This window comes from Schistocerca serialis, chromosome 2 (genome assembly GCF_023864345.2).
Source record: "Schistocerca serialis cubense isolate TAMUIC-IGC-003099 chromosome 2, iqSchSeri2.2, whole genome shotgun sequence".
Classification (NCBI taxonomy): Eukaryota; Metazoa; Arthropoda; class Insecta; order Orthoptera; family Acrididae; genus Schistocerca; species Schistocerca serialis.
This window is the reverse complement of record NC_064639.1, coordinates 968,146,892-968,171,872: the sequence shown is the minus strand read 5'-3', so window position 1 is coordinate 968,171,872 and position 24,981 is coordinate 968,146,892.

Here is a 24,981-nt window from a genome sequence, read left to right as displayed (position 1 = left end):
TTATTACGTGTATCTAAAATTAAGAACATTGCAGTCTGCAAAATGCTAGATAGGTCGCTGAGGGTGAAGTCACTGATTGATAGACAAATGTCATTATCAGCCCAATATTATGCGTTTCGGCTTCTGCCATCAGATATCCTGGAACTTCAAGACATAATATTTACGTACTGTTGTGATAACAAAACAAGCAGGATAAGAATATTGGTGAACTACACCCCATGAATCTTGGAAAAATAGTTCATGTACGTATCCTGTAACTGAGAACCCACATAGTAAACAGTTTGTCGGTACCTAAGGTCAGAACCAAAATTGAAGTGGACGGCACTGTCATACTGAACAAACATTCGTCAGCTTCTGTTCAAAATGGCTCTGAGCACTATGGGACTTAACAGTTGAGGTCATCAGTCCCCTAGAACTTAGAACTACTTAAACCTAACTAACCTAAGGACATCACACACATCCTTGCCCGAGGTAGGATTCGAACCCGCGGCCGTAGCGGTCAGCTTCTGTGCTTGAAGAGCTTAAATTATAAACTTATAAACCTACATACATTGTAAAAAAAAAAGATGTAACTAGGGGAGTGGATGTACTAGTAACAGAATATGAATTAGTTACCACCATCCAGTCACGTTCTCAGTACCGATTCTTGGGACAGTTGTACCATGGCCTCTATATTCTTAGTGGGACGTCCACAACTGTTACTTGGATTGTTCATGATGAATAAAATCCATTGCATTTGTAATTTACAAGTTCCTTTACTTGGATAAAGGCATGTCCAAGAACCCTGTTTCAGGACACTAATCCCTTCTTCAGGTGCTAACTGCAGCGGACTTTATTCATCAAGAACAATTTCACGTTCTAACTCGAAGAGAGTGTGCGCTAAAAATTCAAAATTCTGTCACTCCCTCAGTACATTGACTTGTACGTCTTTGGCTGGTAAACAGAAAACGTCCTGGGTCCCCGATTCGCACCCAGTCACTGCTTAAATGTTGAACAAAAATAATCAGCAAAGGTGGTCGAAGACTGCCGGTATTCGGAGTCACCCTCGTTCTACCGACGGCCTTGTCACAGAGTCAGCAAAGTGGACAGAGGTCCAGGGCACTCTCTTGCCCTTGGGGTGGAAACTGCCCCTAAAAGGCGGAAGAATCAGCAATAATCAACGGCATGAGGATGGAGAATGGTATGGAAACCACTGCATTAAAGATACATTATATATAGCCTGTAACTGAAAGAGTGTCTTGATGATCTCTCCATTGGCAAAAGATTCCGGAATAGTCCTCCATTCGGATCTCTGGAACTGCCAAGGAGGAGGTGACCATGAGAAAAAGATTCTACGTATAGGGGCGTGGACTGTAAGAAGATTGAACGTGATAGGGAACCTAGAAAATCTGAAAAGGGAAACACCAAGGCTCACTTTAGATATAGTGGGGGGTCAATGGAGTAAAACTGAAATAAAGCAATTATGTCTGGTCATATGAGTATAGGGTCGTATCAACAGTTATCAACCTCACTGGACAACAATTTACCATAGAGGAACAGTGTGTCCTTCAAAAATAAGGTAATTTTGCTATCATCCCGAGAGCTATTCCTTTGGAGGACAGCATTATTAATACTGAAGCGGCCATTCGGATCCTTCCTTGTGAAAGAGCTGAGGAAATACTCAGTGAAACCGCCAGGATACTGCGCCGACCAAAGCTTACAACTGAAAGAAAGAAGAGTTAAAAGCTATCACGAATCTCAACGCCGACAAGAGCATATTGGTACTACCTGCCGACAAGAGAAACGCGACTGTCGTTATAAAGGCCGAACATTATGAGCAGAAGACCCGGGACTATTAGATCCGACGACTTACCGAAAACTAGCCACAGATCCGGCGCAACGGGTCACACTGAAATTTTTTTTTTTTTCGAATCATAATTCTTCTGTGTTACTGCGGTCCACCATGAATTCCTCTTCTGCGCCAACCACTTCATCTCTAGGACTTACAACCTACGTCCTCAGTTATTTGATTGATGTATTCCAGTCTCTGTCTTCCTCTACAGTTTTTGCCCTGCACAGCTTCCTCTACTACCATGGAAGTCATTCCCTGATGCCTTAACAGATGTCCCATAATCCTGTCTCTTCTCCTTGAAAGTGTTTTCCACACATTCTTTTCCCTCCGATTCTACACAGAACCTCCTCATTCCTTACCTTATCAGTAGACCAAATTTTCAACATTCGTGTGTAGCACCACAGCTGAAATGCGTCGATTCTCTTCTGTTCCGGTTTTCCCACAGTGCATGTTTCACTACCATACAATTTTGTACTCCAAACATACATTCAAGGAAATGTCTTCCTCAAATTAAGGCCTATGTTTGATACTAGTAGATTTCTCTTGGCCAGAAATGCCTTTTTTGCCATTGCTAGTCTGTTTCTAACGCTCTTCTTGCTCGGTCCGTCACTGATTATTTTGCTACCCAGGTAGTAGAATTCCTTAACTTCATCTACTTAGTGAACATCAATCCTGATGTTAAGTTTCTCACTGTTCTCATTTCTGCTAATTCTCATTACTTTCGTCTTTCTTAGATTTACTCTCAATCCATATTCTGTACTAATTAGACTGTTCATTCCATTCAGCGGATCATGAAATTCTTCTTCACTTTCACTCAGGATAGCAGTACCATCAGCGAATCGTACCATTGCTATCCTTTCAGCTTGAATTTAATTCCACTCCTGAATCTTCCTTTTATTTCCATCATTGCTTCTTCGATGTGCAGATTGAACACTAATGGTGAAAGGCTACATTACTGCCTTACACCATTTTAAAACCGAACACTTCGTTCTTGGTCTTCCACTCTTAGTATTCCCTCTTGGCTCTTGTACATATCGTATATTACCCATCTCTGTCTATATCTTATCCCTATTTTTCTTATAATCCGAACATCTGGCACCATTTCACATTAACGCACGCTTTTTGCAGGTCAATAAATCCTCTGGACGTGTCTTGATTTTTTAGCATTGCTTCTATTATCAACCGGAACGTCAGAATTGCCTCTCTAGCGCCTTTACTTTTCCTGAAGCCAAACTGATCGTCACCTAACACATTCCCAATTTTCTTTTTCATTCTTTTGGATATTATTCTTATCAGCAACTAGGATGCATGAGCTATTAAGCTGGTTGCGCGATAATTCTCGCACTTGTCAGCTCTTGCAGTCTTCGGAATTGTGTGGATGATATTTTTCCGAAAAGTTAGTTGGTACATCGCCAGACTCACACATTCTACACACCAACGTAATAGTCATTTTTTTTTTTTTTTTGCCGCTCCCTCCAGTGGTTTTAGATATTGTGATGTAATATCTATCCCTTTTGCCTTATTTGATCTTAAGCCTTCCAAAGCTCTCTTAAATTCTGATTTTAATACTGGATCCCCTATCTCTTCTAAATCAACTGTTTCTTGTTCTGTCACACCTGACAAATCCCCCTCCCCTCTCCAATAGAGGTCTTCAATGTACTCTTTCCACCAATCCGCTCCCTCCTCAGCATTTAACAGTGTAATTCTCCTTGCACTCTTAATGTTACCACCCTTGCTTCCCTGTACTTCCTGATTATTTCATTCCTCAGCGACTTTTGTTTCCTGTTCCTGAATTTCCCTGATCATTTTCGTATTTCCTTCTTTCATCGATCAACTGAAGTATTTGTTCTGTTACCCATGGTTTCTTCGCAGCTACTTTCTTTGTACCTATGTTTTTCTTTCCAACTTCTGTGATTGTCCTTTTTAGAGATGTCCATTGCTCTTTTACTGTACTGCCTACTGAGCTATTCCTTGTTGGTGTATCTGTAGCTTTAGAGAACTTCAAGCGTATTTAATCATTTGTTAGTATTTCCGTAACCCACTTCTTTACATATTGATTCTTCCTGATTAGTCTCTTAAACTTCAGCCTACTCATCATCACTACTAGATAGTCATCTGAGTCTATATTTGCTCCTGGGTACGCCTTACATTCCAGTATCTGATTTCGGAATCTCTGTCTGACCACAATGCAATCTAACTGAAATCTTCCCGTATCACCCGGCCTTTTCCAGATATGCATCCTCCTCTGGTTATTCTTGAACAGAGTATTTGCTATTACTTACTGAAATTTATTACAGAACTCAGTCTTTCTATTCTCTCATGCCTTGTCCCAAGCCCATATTCTTATGTAACCTTTTCTATCCTCTTTGCCCTACAACTGCATTCCAGTCCTCCACAACTATTAGATTTTCATCTTCCTTTACGTACTGTATTACCCTTGCAATATCCTCATATACTTTCTCTATCTCTTCAGCTTGCGACGTCGAAATGTATACCTGAACTGTCGTTGTCGGTGTTGGTTTGCTGTCGATTCTGATAAGACCAACCCTATCACTGAACTGTTCACAGTAACACACACTCTGCCCTACCTTCCTATTCATCCTATTCATAACGAATCCTTCTCCCATTATACCGTTTTCTGCTGCTGTTGATATTACTCTATACTCAACTGTCCAGAAATCCTTGTCTTCTTTCCATTTCATTCCACTGACCTCGACTATATCTCGATTGAGCCTAGCCATTTTCCTTTTCAAATTTTCTAGATTCGATTTTCTAGCTTCCCTATTATGTTCAAGCTTCTGATATTCCACGCCCCGACTCGTGGGACGTTATTCTATCGTTGGTTAGTCAATCTTTTTGTCATGGTCACCTCCCACTTGGCAGTCCCTTCCCGGAGATCCAAATGGGGGACTATTCAGGAGTCTTTTGCCAATGCAGAGATCATCATGATACTTTTTCAGTTACAGGCCACATATCCTGTGGATACACGTTGTGTGTCTTTAATGCAGTGGTTTCCATTGCCTTCTACATCCTCATGCCGTTGATGAATGCTGATTCTTCCACCTTCAGTGGCAGTTTCCTACCCCAAATACAAGAGGGTGTCCTGAACCTCTGTTCTCTGCTCCGCCCTCTTTGACAAGGCCGTTGGCAGAATGAGGATGTCTTCTTACGCCGGAAGACTTCGGCCGCCAATGCTGATTATTAATCAAAATTTAAGAGGTTGCGGGCTTCGAATCCAGGACCGCGAATTTTTTAAATTACTATTGAAAGTTGCTACCCCCTTTCTTCTTAATCTCATTTTGTTTGTTATTGTTCGTTGCAGTTCTTTGGGGCGGACGTCCCCAGATACCTGTTCAAGTTCAGCGTTGATCGCTTCACTCCTTTTTTTATTACAGAGGCCACCTAACGATCTGGCAGAATAAGCTCAGCTACCGTACCGGCTCCCCTAGAACACGGATGCACACGGAATACGAATCGGTTAATCAAGGCGTCTTCTCTGACGGTCGACATACAGAAGAAGCTGCGCAACACAAACGTCCTGGCACCTCGGCTCTATGGACTACCAACGACCCAAAAGAACAATGTGCCACTAAGACCGATTGTTATCGCTCCTGGCTCACCTAAACTGGCGAAACACTTGGATTCCCTTCTCCAGCCGCCTGTGCGAATGACAGACATAATACATAAAGGACTCAGAACATTTCACCGAGAAGCTGAAGAAACTAAAACAACGACATCCTGGTCAGCTTCGATAGCGCTTCTTTGTTTACTAAATAGTCACTCAGTGACTCCCTGGAGTACAGACTCCATTTTTTCGCTAGACAGCATCAAGCTCTTTCATACATGTCTCAACACGAGCTACTTTATGTGGAATGGCAACTTCTACGAACAGTTGGAAGGTTTCTTGTGTAGTCGACTTAGCCCAGTGGTGGCCAATTTCTACATGGAACGTTTCAATGCACGGGCACTGGGATTGGCATATCGTAAACGTAAGGTGTAGTACAGATACGTACACGATACCTTCGTTTATGGAGCCACAGTGAGAAACAGCTCTGTGACTTCCTAAGACATCTGAACCACCTCCATGCATAAAATTTACGAAGGAGGAAGAGAAGGACCAACGCTTACCCTTTCGAGATGTACTGGTCACGAGAGATGATGAAAATCTGGGACGCAGCGTGTATCGAAAACTGGCACACACGGACTGATACTTACACAAACTGTAAAATCACAACTTGAGCCAGGAAAAGAGGCATGATTAATACGCTCGTAACGCAAGCAAGACGAATAAGTGAGCTGCAGCACCTCAGACGGGAGATGCAACGCACGGAAAGCATCCTGAGGAGCAATGGGTACTTAATCAGTTACGTAAGAAGTGTCACAAAATCAAACATTCGTCGAAGTGACATATAGGAAAAAGAAATGTCAGGAAAGGCCTTTCACATTTTCCCACTGTGACGGACAGAATCAGCCGTATATTGCGCAAACACAATGTAAAGACTACTTACAAACCGACAAATAGGATCAAAGAGTGTCTCATATCGACAAAGGAGAAAAGAAACCCATGTGCAATGTCGGAAACATACCGCACACCATGTACATGCGGAAAAGTTTATGTTGGAATGACTGGACGATGAATCAACACTAGGATCACCAAACACAAGCGGCATCGCAGGTTGGGGCAGGTGGTCGGCTGTGGTGAAGCACGCGTTTTGAGTCCGACCACGTAGTAAAATTCGCCAGCTCGCAAGTTCTTGCTGTAAAGAAGAGCTATCGCACCCGTCTGCTCAGGGAAGCAATAGAAATACACAAGTATGAACGGATCCTGAACTCCCATGCTGCCCTGGAGAACTGTAGCGTAAACGCCAACGGAAAACTCCTTCAAAGTTGGCGTACCACGTACACATCTGCAGACGTGAGGTCAACTCTAGTTCACCACCAGCAATGGAGGGTGAAACTTGGGCAATGCCAGCCACTCGTAGTGGCAAAACATCAGGTAAACCATCAAACAAACGTCAGCCGAAGAACCTGAGACAGAAGCCAACAGGCACTTTGTCAGACGATAGCTAGCCAAGCGAGGGAATGCGTAGTCTTTCTACCGTGGGAATTGTGGGCGGTAAGCAACAGCTAAGGACGATGTTGAAAAGTAATTTGATTAGCCAGAAAGTGTACATGAGTAGGCCATTCCGATGCAAGACCACACCCAGAGAGAGATCTCTGCAGTGAGCTAGGAGAGAGATCGTCCTAGAGTGAGACTTTACTCCGAGACTGCAGAGAGTACACTTCCCATCGAGGCTCAATAGTTGAGAATTTAGCTGGAGGTACCAGACTAGGCAATTAATGAGAGCGTTGATGAGACTCGTCCCCTGAGCGTCATTGCTGTTGATGCCAGAACTGCAGGTCTGGCCGCTGCCACGCAAACAGACACACACACACACACACACACACACACACACAAACACACACCGCCCGTCGCATGGGGCAACATCGGGAGATGCCAAACATCTCGACAGCCATAACGCCACCTCCACAAACACGCCCATCATACTCTGCCTGCCATTTCCGTTTGTCTCTTTTTATTTTTGACTCATCAGTCTATTGACTGGTCCGATGCGGCTCTCCACGAATTCCTCTCCTGCGCCAGTCTCTTCATCTCAGGGTAGCACTTGCATTCTACAGCCTCAATTATTTGGTGGATGTATTCCAGTCTATGTCTTCCTCTATAGTTTTTACCCCTCACAGTTTCCTCTAGTACCATGGAAAATTCTTCCTTATGTCTTAACACATGCTCTATCATCCTGTCTCATCTTCTAGTCAGCATTTTCCATATGTACCTTTCCTCAAGGAGTACTCCCTAATTCTTTACCTTAACATTCCACCTAATTCTCAACATACTTTAGCAACACCACATCTCAAACTCTTCAATTTTCTTCTATTCCTGTTTTCGCGCTGTCCATGACTCACTGCTATACAATACTCCTTACGTTCATTCTCAGAAATTTTTTCCTCAAATTCCCGCCGAAAACCCCACCATACCCTCAGAGTTATTAAACATGATTTTCCGAAACTCCTTCACCAAAGAAGACGAGGTAAATATTCCTGAATTCCAATCAAGAACAACTGCCAAGATGAGAAACATAGAAACAGATACCCTCGGTGTCGCAAAGCAGCTTAAATCACTTAATAAAAGCAAGGCTTCCGGTCCAGATTGTATATCAGTCACGAGTATTGGAACAGGGCCGGTACCATTCCAAAATACCGTCACCAACCCCCCCCCCCCCCTCCCGCCTACGTATACGCGCTAGACATGAAATGTTTTCATAACACCGTCACCTTTCCAAAGCATCGTTAGTCGACAAGGTCGCACGCAATGTACCCGGCATGTGTTGACTCTCTAGTCTTTATTACCGGCGCGGGGTTGTGACATAGAGAGAGAGAGTTAGCGCCATCTCTCTCTACGCACACAATGTATCCGGTGGGGTGTTGGAAATGGCTGTATACAATACGATCCCTTAATTGAGTCACGTGTTCGACTTCTACCAATAGGATTCAACTATCCTATGACCTCATTGTAGGACATATATAGGTTAAGTTCCGGGACCTCAGTCTTGGTCACTCAGTCAGCGGAAGACTAAGAAGAACAATCATGAAGCACCAGTCAACCTCCAGTGCAGTCACTCAGAACAGGATCAAACGGAAAAGTAAGTATCATATTTCACATTATTCTATCTCTTTCATTATCCTTATTATTCAATGTTTTCACTTATTCGCTAATATCTAATCATTCATCTTCTTTTTTCAACAGAGTCAAACGCAATCATGCTTAGCTCCGCAGACGCGTCCGAACCTGCATCATCATTAGCTTCGTTAACCATCTCATCCGGACCTACACCAGCGACAGCCGACTCATTTGATCCAGTAGCGACCACGTGGGATCCTGTAGCTTACATGTTGGAGCAGGACAAGGAGTTGCTGCTCTCCGTCCCACTCAGCAACTTGTGTGATGAAGACGCTCGATCTGCTCACCACACAACGACTTCAACCACTGGTGGTGTTAAAGATCAACTAAATGGTGGTCAGTACTGGATGCCTACATATAACTCATCACAATCGAACACTCCCGTGATAGTGCAACCACCGAGTTTAGATACTGTAAATAAAAAGAATACGTCTAGTGCGGCTACGCTATTCACCACGACATATAATTTAACCTCCAGTGGTTCCAAACGTGTGAACATTGCTATAGACGTCCATCATGTCTGGGGGATCCAAGCTATAATGGAGATTGAAAATGTTTCCAAAAGTGTTAAAGTCCCGATTTCCGAGTTCGACTGGGCCGGGATCTGTCATGCAGGGCGCTACATCAATCAACAAATGACCACCGAATATGATCCAACTCATCCCCCACCAGAAATTCGTCTTGCCGATGTCACACTTTCCATTACTACTGTATATGATGACTGCGCCTTATGCATTAAATCAGGCGTCGACAGCGTCTATCTAAGGCATCCGTCAGTTATCAAATTATTCAACCTAGACTCCTCTATACGGTTTGCTCTCGAGAGACTGAATCGTTGGGTTCCTAGCATAGAGGCAGCATATAGTGATGCTAAAAACTCTCTACGTGTTAATAATATACATATTGACGATTTTGAGCAGCATCTTCGTTCGCATATGGCCATTAAAACTACAGACATCCAATTGAAATGCGTGTGTCAAAAACCAGAGTACTCAGAGTCACCTATCGGATTGCGTGAGATACGTGCAGAATTTATTGCCAACCAAAGAGAATTATTTGGTATATATTGTACAGGTTCTAAGAAGAAACGTGCAGATTATGATAACACCTCAGAAATAGTACATCCAATGTATGATTTTTAAATAAATAATTTATATTTAATCTTATCTCCTGTTTCTCTTTTATTTCAGACCACCACTCCTATTATAATCAAATTGATCCAATAATTTTTTAATTCTACTCAAATTATGACCATCTTATTCTTCATACATGTGTTCCTCGTGTAGGCAGTATAACTCAATCGGTTAATTGATCGAACTATACTGGCTACACACAAATATTATTATTATCCTCTCAGTTATATTTTCTATATATGTCAAGTACTTGTTTGTACATGGCTCATTTACTATCATGGCTCATTTACTATCAAGGGCTTTGTTGTCGGTGACTGGTCATGTGAAGATTCAAGTGAAGAGCAGAAGAAGAAGAAGAACAAGAAAAATGGAATTCTCCTTCCCGATAATATAAGAGCAATTGTTGTAGGCCCATCCAACTGCGGCAAGACTAATGTCCTCATGACTCTGCTAACTCATGTGCAAGGTGTCCGATTTGAACATGTCTGTCTATTCTCAAAAACACTCTTTCAACCCAAGTATCAGCTATTGCATGAGATATTTCGAGGTGTAGATGGCGTTACATACACAACATTCAGTGAAAGCTCTGATATCCCCCCACCTGAAGAAACAAAACCAAACACAGTATTCATATTTGACGATGTTGCAGTAGAAAACCAAGACTAAATTCGCAAATATTTCTCTTTCGGTCGCCATATGGGTGCTGACGTATTTTATCTAAGTCAAACATATTCCAGAATCCCCAAACAACTTGTTAGGGATAACGCAAATCTCATTATAGCCTTCAAGCAAGACAATCTTAATTTAAGACACATTTACCAAGCACATGTGGGGCCGGATATGTCGTTCAATGATTTCTTAAAGATATGTGCAGACTGTTGGAACCATTCACAGTATGGGTTTCTCGTTATTGATAAAACAAGAAAACTGTGTGATGGTAGATACAGACGAAACTTTCAAGAATTTTTGCATATATAACAAGGTAATAGACGTTAGCACATCAATCTACGTCATACCATGGACAAATTCGCGCGTATGTCCACCTCTCAACCTGAGATGATTGGTGTACACAGACAGAACATTCGCTTGTACATGGATACGAAAATTCAAGCTATGGCTCTTAAAGTTGCAAGTATGCGCAGGGAACTAGAGAGCTATTACCAAACCCTTCTGAGAATGGTGAATCAGTTAAATGAGCTAGTTAATCAGTTCAGTAAGAAAGTAACCGACTTAACTGAAAAGGTCGATCATATTCAGAGAAAAATAGATGTAGACCTGATTGTTGTCGATAAGGGCGATCGTGATCATACTAAGAAGCTGAAGAAAATGAATGCATATATAAAGCCTCATGTCGCAGAGACGTCTGATTAGTATACGTTGAGATGTCGACGACCAAACAGAAAGTCATTCAAGCCCGTAAAGCAGTCCGAGAGAAATTACGGTTGCTTAGATTAGGGTATATTGATCGTCAGCAAACACTAAGAGAGACCTTTAAGCCCGTTACTGAGTCTCTCCGACAGCTCTCACCAAAAACAAAAACGACCCAAAACGACAGTCAAGCCATTGATGAATTCATTATTAGTCACGCACCAGGCCAGATAGATAGAACATTCGGCGTTAGCCCGGGAAGACCATACATGTTGGGCACGCATCCCATAACTGTAACAGAAGACAAAATACAAATAGCTGATAGACAGTTTGACCGAACACCAGGCTTAATGAATCTTATTTTCCTAAGACCAACTAAAAAACCTATAAATTAATCAGTAAGTGATAAGGACACGTACCGTCAAATACTACACATGACTGGTGTACACAAGATCACCAAAAGCCTAACCAACAGGAAGTATAAAACCATTATAAAACCAATACTTGAAGACCAAAACAACAACAACGGTGCCAGCAGCGGAGATGGTATTGACATTGGTCTTAAGACAGTGAACAATCGAGTCCCTCAGTACATATATTATGACGACCCCAACGAACTAATACATCGACTACGTCTGCTCATGGCATCAGCTGCTGCAGGTAATACAGCTCATTCGAATGACATAATCTCTGAGCTTCGAGAGAGAGGTATCATCGAATAAGTATGGAGACCGTAGTTCGAGAACTACACAAACCAGCACGCAAAACATACCCGCGCAGGCATGTCATGATTAAAGGGATGGATGACTTGTGGCAAGCTGATCTTGTAGATATGCGACAATATTCACATGAGAATAATGGCTTCAAATACATTTTAATTGTTATTGATACATACTCCAAATTTGCATGGGCAGTACCAGTCAAGACAAAAACCGGACCAAATGTCGCTGATGCTTTTGAACGCTTGCTACAGATAGGAACCAATCGATGCCCGGACAATCTCCAAACCGATCATGGTGGTGAGTTCTACAATAGGTACTTCAAGACAGTGATGCAGCGGTATGGAATACATCACTACTCGACATTCACTCACCTGAAGGCAAGTATCGTAGAGCGCTTGAACAGAACAATAAAAGGCAGAATGTGGATGCGGTTTAACCTTCGTGGCTCATACAAATGGACAGATATCCTCCCAGAAATAATTGCTCAATATAATAGAACCAAACATAGCACAATAAAAATGCGGCCAATTGATGTTCGTGATAACACACTCATGGATACGGTATACTTTCACATTAAGATACTGGATCCACGCAAACAGAAATTTAATGTAGGTGATTTGGTGCGTATCTCAAAACACAAGACCGCATTTGAGAAATCATACCCACCGAACTGGTCAACTGAGATATTTACAGTTTCAAATGTGCAGCGAACGAATCCTAGAACTTATTTATTGAAAGACAGTAAAGGTGAAGAAATTGCAGGCTCCTTCTACACTGAGGAGATGCAGAAGAGCTCACAACCAGATCTTTTTCTCGTGGAGAGAGTCATAAGACGACTTGGACATAAAGCCCTAGCCAAATGGCTTGGTTTTCCTGCTACACAAAACAGTTGGATTGATGCCAGGGATTTGCTATATAATGAACATTCATCGTCCACAACCACCACAGTAGCCTGACATGCGCGATCGAGGGCACATTAGAGGAGGCGGTGGTGTTCTGGACAAACTACCTTTGGAATTACACATCCCGGGGTATAACTACTGCGGACCTGGGACAAAGCTTCAGAAACGCTTGGCGCGAGGTGATAAGGGAGTGAATCTGCTTGACGAAGCGTGCATGGAACACGACATTGCATACGAAGCAAATAAAGATCTACCCAGTCGTCACATTGCAGATAGGATTTTAGCTGATAAAGCTAAGGCGATACGGAAAAGAAAAGATATTGGTATAGGTCAACGCATCGCGGCATTCGCAGTTGATAAAACCATGCCCGGAAAAATCAAGTTAGGATTAGGAGTGATGAATTTCAAGCGCGTTATGAACGTTGCACGTCGCGCACTAAACATGAAGAACAAGAAGGGTTGTTTGAAGAAATGTATCCTGACAGCGATGTATGCAGCTAAAAACGCAATGAAGGACAAAGAATCACCAACGAGAAGATCCGTTAAGGCACCTCACATTCTACCAATACCCAAAACATTCGGCGGTTTTATTCCTTTTCTCATCCCAGCCCTCTCCGCGCTCTCAGCGGTAGGTTCGCTCGCCGGTGGGGCTGCAGCTATCGCTCGAACAGTCAAGAATGCGCAGAACTCGCAAACCCAGTTAGAAGAGGCGAGAAGACATAACCGCATGATGGAAGCAGCAGTCATTGGAAAAGGCCTGTACTTGAAACCGTACAAGAAGGGTCTTGGTCTATTCATAAATAAAAAAAAAAGCCCAATAGCGGTCCTACCAGATCGACCACTCACAAATACAGACCTTCTTAAGTTTGTTAGACATAAATTCAAGATACCAAGATCCCGTGGTGTGTTTATGAGGGATACATTACCTAAGACTATGTGGAAAACTGGTGAATGCGATATTGTGAATTTAGATGTCGTCGGAGGTCCTGGCACCCACTGGGTGGCGTACGTTATGAAAGACGCTGGGGTAGTCTACTATTTCGACTCCTTTGGTGACCTGCAACCACCCGAAGAATTACAGCAATACTTCACTCACAGAAGACATGTGCTATACAATTATCAACGGTATCAGGACTTTAATACATACCTCTGCGGGCATCTTTGCATCATCTTTCTCTTGACGTTCACAAAGAAGAAGAATAAGAACAAGAACTAACGTATATAAGCAGGATGTTTAAACCTTCATTCATCAGTTGACGTTCAGATGCAATGTCGTGCACTTTGACGTTGAAAGGACGGTCATCTGTATTGCGCGCAAATTACTTCCCACCAATTGATTTGAGTGCAGGTCAATGGAGTGTTGCATTGATTGGACTGGAGACGTACAACAGCATCCCGAATATCACCAACACTAACAATAAACTGCATCTCGATATTAATGGTGAAAAAGATATTCTTGAAATAGAATCTGGTGCATACGATATTGACGATTTAAACGAACTCCTAAAACAGTCTGGAAAAGGTATTGAACTACGTGCAAACATCAATACACTTAAATCTGAAATAAGGACTCTAAATGCAACGATTGACTTTAGCCAGAAACATTCAATAGGACCCCTGCTTGGATTCACAAAAGGGCAGATTTTGAAGAAAGATCCAACTAAATTTTACAAGTCCAATCAGTCTGTGGATATACTCCCAGTCAGCACAATACGTGTCGAGTGTAACATTGCTACGAATTCCTATCTCAACGATACTCTCATTCACACTATTTACGGATTCTTCCCCTCAGTTGCAGCGGGGTATAAAATTGTTGAGACACCTGCCAATGCAATATACCTTCCAGTGACTGCTCAGACATTGGGCTATTTGGAGCTGCGTATTGTGGATCAGAATAATAAACTTGTCGACTTTCGCGGTGAGGAAATCATTATACGATTACATCTAAAACAAGATGGGCTTACGGTATAAAACAAGTGCACGCAATACACAGCGCGCCACTTCGCTACTGAACACCAAACTGATAACACCTGTGAACTACGAATTTCTTAAATCAGTTCGTCTCAAACCCTGCAATGACGTCATCACTCAATATAACCAATCCAGTAGAGTATGATGACAGAATTATACGTCAAGAATACTTCTCTCATAAATCTTACGCTTCAACCACGTTTAACAAGAATGATGAAATCAGGATTGTCATACAGCACCAGGACACACTCACTCTTCCGTGCAAGAGTTTCATATATCTCGAAGGGTCATTCAAGAAAACTGATGGCACCGATACAGTGGGGTCCAAGCTGACACGCAACGCATTGGCATTCCTCTTCCAAGAGATTCGCTATGAACTGAATGGTTCTGAGATTGATCGTACACGCAATGTTGGTCTAACATCGACCCTTAAAACATACGTCTCGGCATCACCAGCAGATCTGCACAGTTTAGAAAATGCTGGATGGTTCATAGACGATGCGGAGGGTAGAACACCCCAGGAGTACAAGCGATTTACTGCATGCATACCTCTAAAAATACTTATGGGATATTTTGAGTATATGAGACAGATTATTATGAACGCTAAACAGGAACTTATTCTCGTGCGGAGTGCGACAGACAATAACTCGTACATTCAAGGAGCTCAAGAAGAGAATAGGATCACAATCAACAAATTAATATGGAAAATGCCTCACGTCAGTGTATCCGACGAGGAACGATTGAAGCTTTTGAAAGTGTTGAATTCAGGTACATTTCTGTCACTGACCTTCCGCTCATGGGAGATCTTTGAGTATCCAGTGTTACCGACCGCGAGCAGACAAACATGGGCTATTAAGACCTCCAGTCATATCGAGACACCCAGATTCATTATACTTGCGTTTCAGACTGATAGAAGAGCAAATACATCAAACGATTCCACCGTGTTCGATAACTGCAAGTTAACTAACGCCAAAGTCTACCTCAATTCAGAATTCTACCCATATGACAATCTACATCTGCAATGGAATGAAAATGTATACAGCCTCGCGTATGAGATGTATGCAAGGTTTCGTCCTTCTTACTATGAAATTGCTGAAGGAGAGGGAGAGGGGTGTCTACTGAGTCCTCGTAAGTTCAAAGAGCTTTCACCGATCATTGTAATAGACTGCTCTAAACAGAATGAGATAATTAAGTCTGGACCTATAGACGTTCGAATTGAATTTGAATCATCGACAAATTTCCCAGAACACACCGCTGCATATGCATTAGTCCTACACGACAGAATAATCAATTACTCTCCGCTCACAGGTGTTGTGCAACGAGCTGTATAAATGAAAATATGCTGTCCTGTGCATTGATCATTTGACGATGGCAACTCAGCCTGTGAAGATCATTGCAGATGTTCACGGATTCCATGATGGAGAGCGAAGACAGTTCGTATTTAAACAAGTTGCTTTTGTGGCCTACACACAAGACGCAGGAATAATTGAAACCTTCTCCGCAAATATTCGATCACCAAGACCGTTCACGCAAGTGAAATCTTGTAAAACACGGACCAGTGCATTGTGGTTAACTAATTTTTATCATGGAATTCACTGGGATGATCCCGGCATACCCTATAAAGATGTGGTTATCGCACTTAAATTATTCTATCACAAGGACACCATCGTTTACGTGTAGGGAAAGGACAAAACCTCCTGGATGCGTCAAATATTTAAATTTGCATCTATTCAAGACCTTGAATGGTACGGATGTCCATCCATCCATCGACTGAAGAACGATTACCAAAAAAGTGCTTTTGTATCTGCATATGAGAATGTAAAATTACTTTTCACTTTTATTAGAAATAAATAATAATTTATTGAGTGTTTTTTCTTTCTATGACATCCAACGTCCCTAGTATTGTAAGTTTATTCTTTTTATATTGTATATGAATGGAACTGTCCGAGAGAGACACATACCCCGGCCTTTGACGTGGAATGAGCCTACTGTCATAGTTAGGCGCGGATGCCGATCTCGCGGTCTCCGTGGAAATCGACAGACACGCGCAGCCGCTGACGCTTGGTAGGGGGTTGCACCAGTTGCCGGCCTCGCGGCCGCTGTGGAAAGCGATGCGTCAGATTACGATCTCTAAAGTATCTGTTGACGTACGACTGTAAGAGATAGCGCTGCAGTGGGCTGTGTGTGTTCGTGACAACTAGCACTTGTGATTAAAAGCAGGAAACCTTATAACTTTATGCAGTGCGATGTGGCTGTATGTACATATTCTGCATACACACATAAATAAATTTATAATATTTTTAATAAAAAGAATAATCATTATTAGGGTGTCAAATAATAACAACATTTTTTTACAAGGAAATAACTGAGTTTATTATTGAATTCAGAATTTAACATTTTTCACATTATATATAAATATGAGTTTACAGATATAAGATTGGTTTTTAACCAAAAATCTGAAATTCCACAACTTTTTAGATAATTTTTTTAACAATTTTAGATAATTAAGAAATATATATAAGCATTCTCTTCAGATAAATTATATATATAATTTTAAAGCTAATGCAGAGGTACTACCCTATCTTACAAAGTAACTAATATCGCTAATGAAGTTCCACCAGAAAAACAAAGCACTTTTAATTAATACCAAACGTATTTGCTTCAAGTCAATGGCTCTAAACATTTTCGAAAAGAACAACAACAAATTGAATATATATTTTTTTCCAAGTAAGTCGATTTAAAGATTTTCAACTACAAGAACAAGGTGAACATATATATTTTTCTTTAAAGTGGACGTCTAGAAACATTTTCCGCTAGAACAAGCAATTGAACATATAGAAAGAATTTAATTAGTGGAACTCATACACTTAAAAACTAGTTCTGACTGGGTGGCTAGCGGTAGGTGAAACTTACAAACTAAAATCTAAGCTCTATAATGACTAGAAGTGATGGATATATTAAGTGAGAAAATTTTATTATTTTTTTTGTTCATACAGAAGTTAATTGGCTAAATTTATAGCCTTTTCATATATATATTAATAATGGTCAGCAATATGTAGATATAAAGACTATTTTATTTATTATGATTTTCTTTGAAAAAATAATGATTATATTTACATACACACACACACACACTTAACACAAGTTCGCGCTCATTCGCACACTCAGACATGCATGGAAGCACGCAAACAGATACACGCAACAAAACACTCTCATCAACTATTTACACTATGATAAAAGAGCCATACTATTTCCACGCATAGCCCACATTCATAACATTCACACGCTCATTCCCTCTCTATCACTCAACCAGAGTCCCCCACCCCTACTTTCGTTTCAAGTAAATAGTGTGAGTATGGGGGGGTTCCCACCCCATCCTCACAAATGACTCTTTTATCGTCATGAGGAGGCAGTCCGACTTTAGACTGCAGCACAGTGTACACCTCGTGAGCTCGTGATCGAATGCTAGTTTGTTGAACCATGTGTGGATGAGCGCCTTCAACGCTACGACCGTACAGGCACTGCAAATAGTCCTCGACCGTAAGCGCACGAGACGCGATCCGTCTAACACCCTTTGCCCGCCTCAGAGTGCTCCCGTCTACTGTGCGATATGCATACATTTTCGATCTCAGTCCCACAAACTCTACAATTGGTAAACCATTCGACTCGTCTTTCATGAGACCGATAACCTTCTTGTTCTGTGGAACAATACCATAAGGATTATTGATCTCATGAGAAGAGGTGTCGAATTCTTTACCATTGCACCTAATTACTTCATATGGATCACAGTTCTTGATCCAGTAGATAAAGCTGTCTGTATCCATATAAAGTAATTTTGGATCTACGAAATGAGGTTTCGCAAACTCATAGTGGAATCGGTACATGTAGAACTTGGAGATATCGAGTATACACATCCCCAAATAGATGGGTTTCATAAACTCTACTGCAGTCCTCGACATCTCCACAGCAACAAAGTTTTCATTGAAGATGGTGGCACGCTTAAAATTTGGCCTGGCTATACATTTTCTCACGCCGTAACGCCCTTCCCATGCGGTTCTAATAACAATATCGCGTTCATTTCTTACATTTTGCATAGTTTATAAAAGTCTTTTTCAAAATCATTACTCGCGACCGCCCTCTTTTCGGTGTTTAGTTCAATATACTCCTTCAGCCAGGGGGATTGCTTGAAGGAGATTGCCCGGGTGATTTTAATGAGCTCCATTCCTAATCTGAGACACTGCTGGAGGTTACGATAATGAATAATATACCTCTGCTTATCCCCAACAGTGGCCATCAGTTTAGGGATGGTGCTTCCTCGTGGAATTCGTTGCTCTGGACATAACGGCAAGTCGCTTGTCTCTCCATGCAAATTATTAGGGTACGCGATGTCTGCCTCAAGCACATACCCTACATCAGAATCGGCCGCAAGACCCATTATCTGTCCACCTAATCCCTTCAATTTGTCTTCAGGCCCCCATTGGAACCCGGCAACAGGCAGCGGTTGCTTCATAGCATGCCCATATAAATTGTTAACATCTAAGTACAAAATGTAACTAGAATCAAGGGATGCGTTGTACTCGACACCCATCCGCAGATTATTTGCCTTGGCGTGTCTGTGAACACATTGACAAAGTACGCCGCGGATCCCTCGCTCAAAAAATAGAAGCATTGAAGCATCAGTCAAAAGTTCAATGTTGCAATCCGTTTTTTTGAGCATAGCGTCCCAGGACAACCCAGGTGTCGTGTAATAAAAGGCAGGCTCCAGAGAGTACGTGGTCATACATACACTCCGGAACTTTTCGAAAACATCTGCAAGCAAACGAACGTCCGTGTCCATGTATAACCTTGCATATTCTCCCAAATTGGGGATGTTGAATTCCTGCCAGACATTAACGGCATGCTCATAATCTGTGTTAGTTATGGTATCACCAGTGAGAGTATTGGTAAAAGAAGTTATGTCGGGAAGCCTGGTTTCATTGAGTTTTGCCATACTATCAAGATACTCGTACGGGAAAACTCCTTTCCTCGTCGCAAGTTGAAACTTTTCCTCATCGGTAAATGCAGATCGAGTGATATGCATATCATTCCGAGGTAAAGTCTCAACCAGTTTTTGGAGCGAAGTTTGCATAAATCGTAGAGAGTCAAGGAAGCGGAGCGTAATTTTCGGCGTCATTCGTTTTGAAAAAGAAATGTACTTTTCAACACTTTCAGGCAGGATATTGACCTGATCCTTCTTCATACCGAACTTAGCCAAGTGCTCAACGAGAAAATGAGCGTCATACCCGCTCAGATTATGAAAAAAGACGGGTATGTGTGTAGGTAACTGATACTTCAAGTTGCATGCATTGTGGGCTGCACCGCGGAACTTACCCGTAAGATGACAATGGTCTCTACGAGGAGTCTCCGCTTTTCTATCTAAGACCAGCCCGCAAATATGATAATTAACAGCCTTTTCATACAAGTCATCATTTTCCTTTGATTTGGTCATGGGAATATTGATGCTGTAGAGCTTGTGAACTTGCCAAGAAAGTTTTTCAAGCTCTGTGAGAAGCCAAACCGCCGGGTCGTTCCCTACATAAGACTGATAGCTATTAAGTTTACAATCATATGCGCATACAACTTGGAACGCAGCCGCATAAGGTACGTGTTTTTGTGTGAAGGTTGTGTGTGAGGCTAAGGGATTCCCTTCACAACGAGTAATAGGAGCCAGCAAGCATTCAAAATGGGCGTACACAACAAAAGGACAACGCTGCTGGTGGTGAGCATTTTTAAATTTAATGAAGTTATTTTCCTCAGTGGGCATAACAACACGTACCGGATCCTTGCATGCACAATCTAATAGATGTGTCACTAATAACTCTTGAGGTGAAAAATAATTCAAACACCTTATACAAATATGTCGTTTATGATCATTTTTACTTAACTGGGAGGAAATGAGTCGGGACATGTCTTTGATCCAGACGTAGTGATAATTATCACATGCAACTCTCGTTCACCTGCAAATTTTGAGAAATGGAGGGGGCCTACTACTGTATGCTTGTTCTGCTCATCTGACTTGCTTTTCATCTCCAGGCCATAAACGTGGACCGATATTGCGGTATTCTGAGCCTCAAACTTAGGTATGTCCTGGATTCTTAAAGGGAACTCTATTCCGTCAAAGTTATACTGTCTCTTAATATCTTTGACTTTGTAACTGCTGGGACGCTCGGGATGATGTTTGTAATTGTAATTTCTCTCGCAAGCCAGGACTGACCATGCAAAACACGCATTATCATAGTTATTTTGGACATTAATGCACGCCTGCTTTTTCTCAATATCTATAGGGAGTTTAATATAACTGGACCCTCCATTCATTGGATCATAGACATGTATATGGATGTCGAGGTGTGGTATACTGCTGAGCGCTTTAGCTGATCCACGTACTTCCATCTCGGAAAATCGGGCCATAATAGCGCTCAAGGTGGATTCTCGATACCACTCAGCAATCGATGTGCTCCGAGAAATAACGCCATTGTCACCCCATATATAATGCAGAGTAGCCGTCTCCGCGTCACCTTGATGTTTAGGGGGGGTGACTCAGTTCACAGCATAACACAGCACTGCATTTAAAGGCGTTAAATTCCGGATCTTCTAAGAGTTTGAGGAGCTCGGTCTCCAAGACGGGGAGGCATGCCTCCAAAAACCTTACAGGATCGCTATACCTCCCGCCTGGATTCTCAATTCTGGTGAAAGAGATTCGCCCCTCAAACGCTCTAGCAACTGCTGAGTATTCTAAGGGAGTCATTACGCCGGTATTCTGATCGACTTCGTTATCGATAGGACGGGTGAGAGAACTACCGCTAGCCATAAGGAAATTACTATTATTACTGTTGCTACAACTAGGAGTCCACCCGATAGATGAATGGGCAGGTGATGGATGATCGTAATCATCATCATCATTTGCGGGGAGAGGTATACGTCTCGGAACGCATACCTTGCGTGGGCGGCGGCGGTGAGCTGCTGCTTCTAGAGGAGGAGGGGGTGACAGCCGGTTTGAAGGGCCAGGCTGTGGCGATGGCGGACGGGCTGCGCAGCCAAACGGTTGCGACAGCGCTGGGGGAGGAGCTGGTGCGTGTTCTGCATCCGCCTCCCGCGAAGCCCTCATAGGGGCTACGCAAGGCGCGGCGTGTCTTTGCGGTTCGGTGCGCCCGAGTCCCGCCCCCGCAACCACCGCTCTAGGAACACGGCCTACGCCGTGTGATACACCTGTAAGATAAATAAGGAAAAAAATTAATTTAGTGATTTATATTTAAAAGAGCGATAAATAATAACAATAAGAGTAGATAATGGTGGTTATGTGAAGGAATGTTAATGTTCAAAATTATTCACCTTCTCCGCTCTGACTCCATGGTTTGAGCAACTCATTGCCAAAATCAAGTAGATCCTCAAACCATTCAGGTAGGTTGATCTCCTCCTCAAACGGGTCAGGCAGGTTGGTCTCCTCCTCCTCTAAAGACTGAGTGTCCTGTGTGGCGGGCGCCGTTTGAACGCTACCGCCGCCTCCTTGAACGTTTTGGGTGGTTGAACCGAATTCTGAATTAGGCGCATCTACAAAGAAAAGACCGGCTTATGAGGACTAAATGTATACAATCAGCAAACGGGTATATAATAGATGAAATTATTTAAGTTTAAGAAGTATGATTGAATTATAAATGTACTTACATTCGAGCTGCGCTTGAGCCCTTTCCATCTCGATCTGGTTGTCTAGATCAACCAAGATTTGCTGGAAGAAATCTAGAAAGATGGAGAAGACTGAATATAATATCGCATATGGAAAGGGAAATGTGCTTTCAGTTAAGTGATAGAGAAATAAGCGGACCCGGATACATTGCGTGCGTAGAGAGAGATGGCGCTAACTCCCTCTCTCTATGTCACAACCCCGCGTCGGTAATAAAGACTAGAGAGTCAACACATACCGCATACATTGCGTGCGACCTTGTCGACTAACGATGCTTTGGAAAGGTGACGGTGTTATGAAAACATTTCATGTCCAGCGCGTATACGTTGGCGGGAGGGGGGGGGGGGTTGGGGTTGGTGACGGTATTTTGGAATGGTACCGGCCCTGTTCCAATACTGTCACGTTCCTCTCAGAGTATGCTGATAAAATAGCTCCTTATTTGGCAATTATATATAATCGCCCGCCCACAGAAAGATCCATCCCTAAAGACTGGAAAATTGCTCAAGTCACACCAATGCCCAAAAAAGGGAAGTAGGAGTAGTCCGTTGAATTACAGGCGCATATCACTAACGTCGATTTGCAGTAGGGTTTTGGAACATATACTGTGTTCGAACATTGTGGAGTACCTCGAAGAAAACGATTTATTTACACGTAGTCATTACGGATTCAGAAAATATCATTCTTGCGAAACACAACTAGCTCTTTATACTCAGGAAGTAATGAGTGCTGTCGACAGGGGATGTCAAATTGATTGTATATTTTTAGATTTCCAGAAGGCTTTCGACACCGTTCCTCACAAGCGTCTTCTAACCAAACTGCGTGCCTGTGGAATATCGCCTCAGTTGTGCGACTGGATTCGTGATTTCCTGTCAGAAAGGTCACAGTTCGTAGTAACAGACGGAAAGTCATCGAGTAAAACAGAAATAACATCCAGCGTTCCCCAAGGAAGTGTTATAGACCCTCTATTGTTCCTGATCTATATTAACGATATAGGAGACAAACTCAGTAGCCGTCTTAGATTGTTTGCAGATAATGCTGTCATTTACCGTCTTGTAAAGTCATCAGATGACCAAAACGAATTGCAAAATGATTTAGGTAAGATATCTGTATGGTGCGAAAAGTGGCTGTTCACACTGAATAAAGAAAAGTGTAAAGTTATTCACATGAGTACTAAAAGAAATCCGCTAAATTAAGATTACACGATAAGTCACACAAATCTGAAGGTTGTAAATTCAACTAAATACTTAGGGATTGCAATTACAAATAGTCTAAATTGGAACGATCACATAGATAATGTTGTGGGTAGAGCCAAACAAAGACTGCGATCATTGGCAGAACACTTAGAAGGTGCAACAGGTCTACTAAAGAGACTGCTTACACCACGCTTGTCGGCCCTATTCTGGAGTATTAGTGAGCGGCGTGGCATCCGCATAAGATGAGACTGATGGATGACATCGAAAAAGTACAAAGAAGGGCAGCTCGTTTTGTATTATCGCGAAGTAGGGGAGATAATACCACAGACGTGATACGTGAGTTGGAGTGTGAAGGTGATTCACTGAACTCTATGCCAGGCACTTTATTGTGTATAGCAGAGTATTCACGTAGATGTAGACAATTTCCCCTGATGACGGACTATAAGTAACGGCCCATGTAACTTGATGGTAGAGAAATGGAAAATCCTCAGTCTACGACAGAGTAATAATGATTCCAGTTTACCCACCCAAGTTCCACAAGCTGCTAAATTTGCAACTGTTGTTCAAAATGTCGTTCCCTAGCGTCAGTGCAGGTGTGGCATCATTCTGCCGTACGCGTTCGGCGATCCCAGTTGTCGTTTGAACAGTATCACACGCAGCGAGAATTCTCGCCAGAAGATCCTCTTCAGTCTCGGCAGCTGTCTATAATCCGTTCATCATAAGAATAAACCTGATGTAAACATTGCACTATGTATTCTTCCGCGTTTGCTGGATCCTCATTGATTTCCGTTTCACGTGGGACTCTAGCCAAGCTGTCTCGAGTACTGTCACGTACAATAAGGGTACGTTTTGTGCTTGGCGTTACCCGCACATCGGCTTACAAGGAGACGGCACGACCGTCGGGTCCGGGATTTGTCCGAAATTTTGTGTGGTGCGGTCGGACCCTTACGCCAGAGGTCACAAGTTCGATTCCTCCTCTGGCACTTATTTTCTTCTGTTGCTTGCAGAATTGCAGCGCATTGTTACAGGAGAATCGTGAAATTAATTCCCGGGAAGACTGTAAAAAAAATTATTCTATAAATCACCATCAGTTATCGTCACCAATATTCCGAGACACGATTCAATATGCCTGGTTTGCCTCAAAATTATCAGAAACTCAAAACATTTTCGTAAATGTTAATGGGGCATATTTTTGTACAGATTTATTGCAAACGCCCTGTGATTGTAAAAATTCCCCTTTTATATGTTGCGCAAGATGTCGCAAAAATTATTGCTTTGTTTTTTTTACGATTATTAACACTGCGGTTCTTGTTTATAACTATTATATGTATAAAAATTGAATGTTTCCAAATCGAATTTGTTATTCTGGTTAAAAACCCAATGATTCTCCTTATATACTTTACAA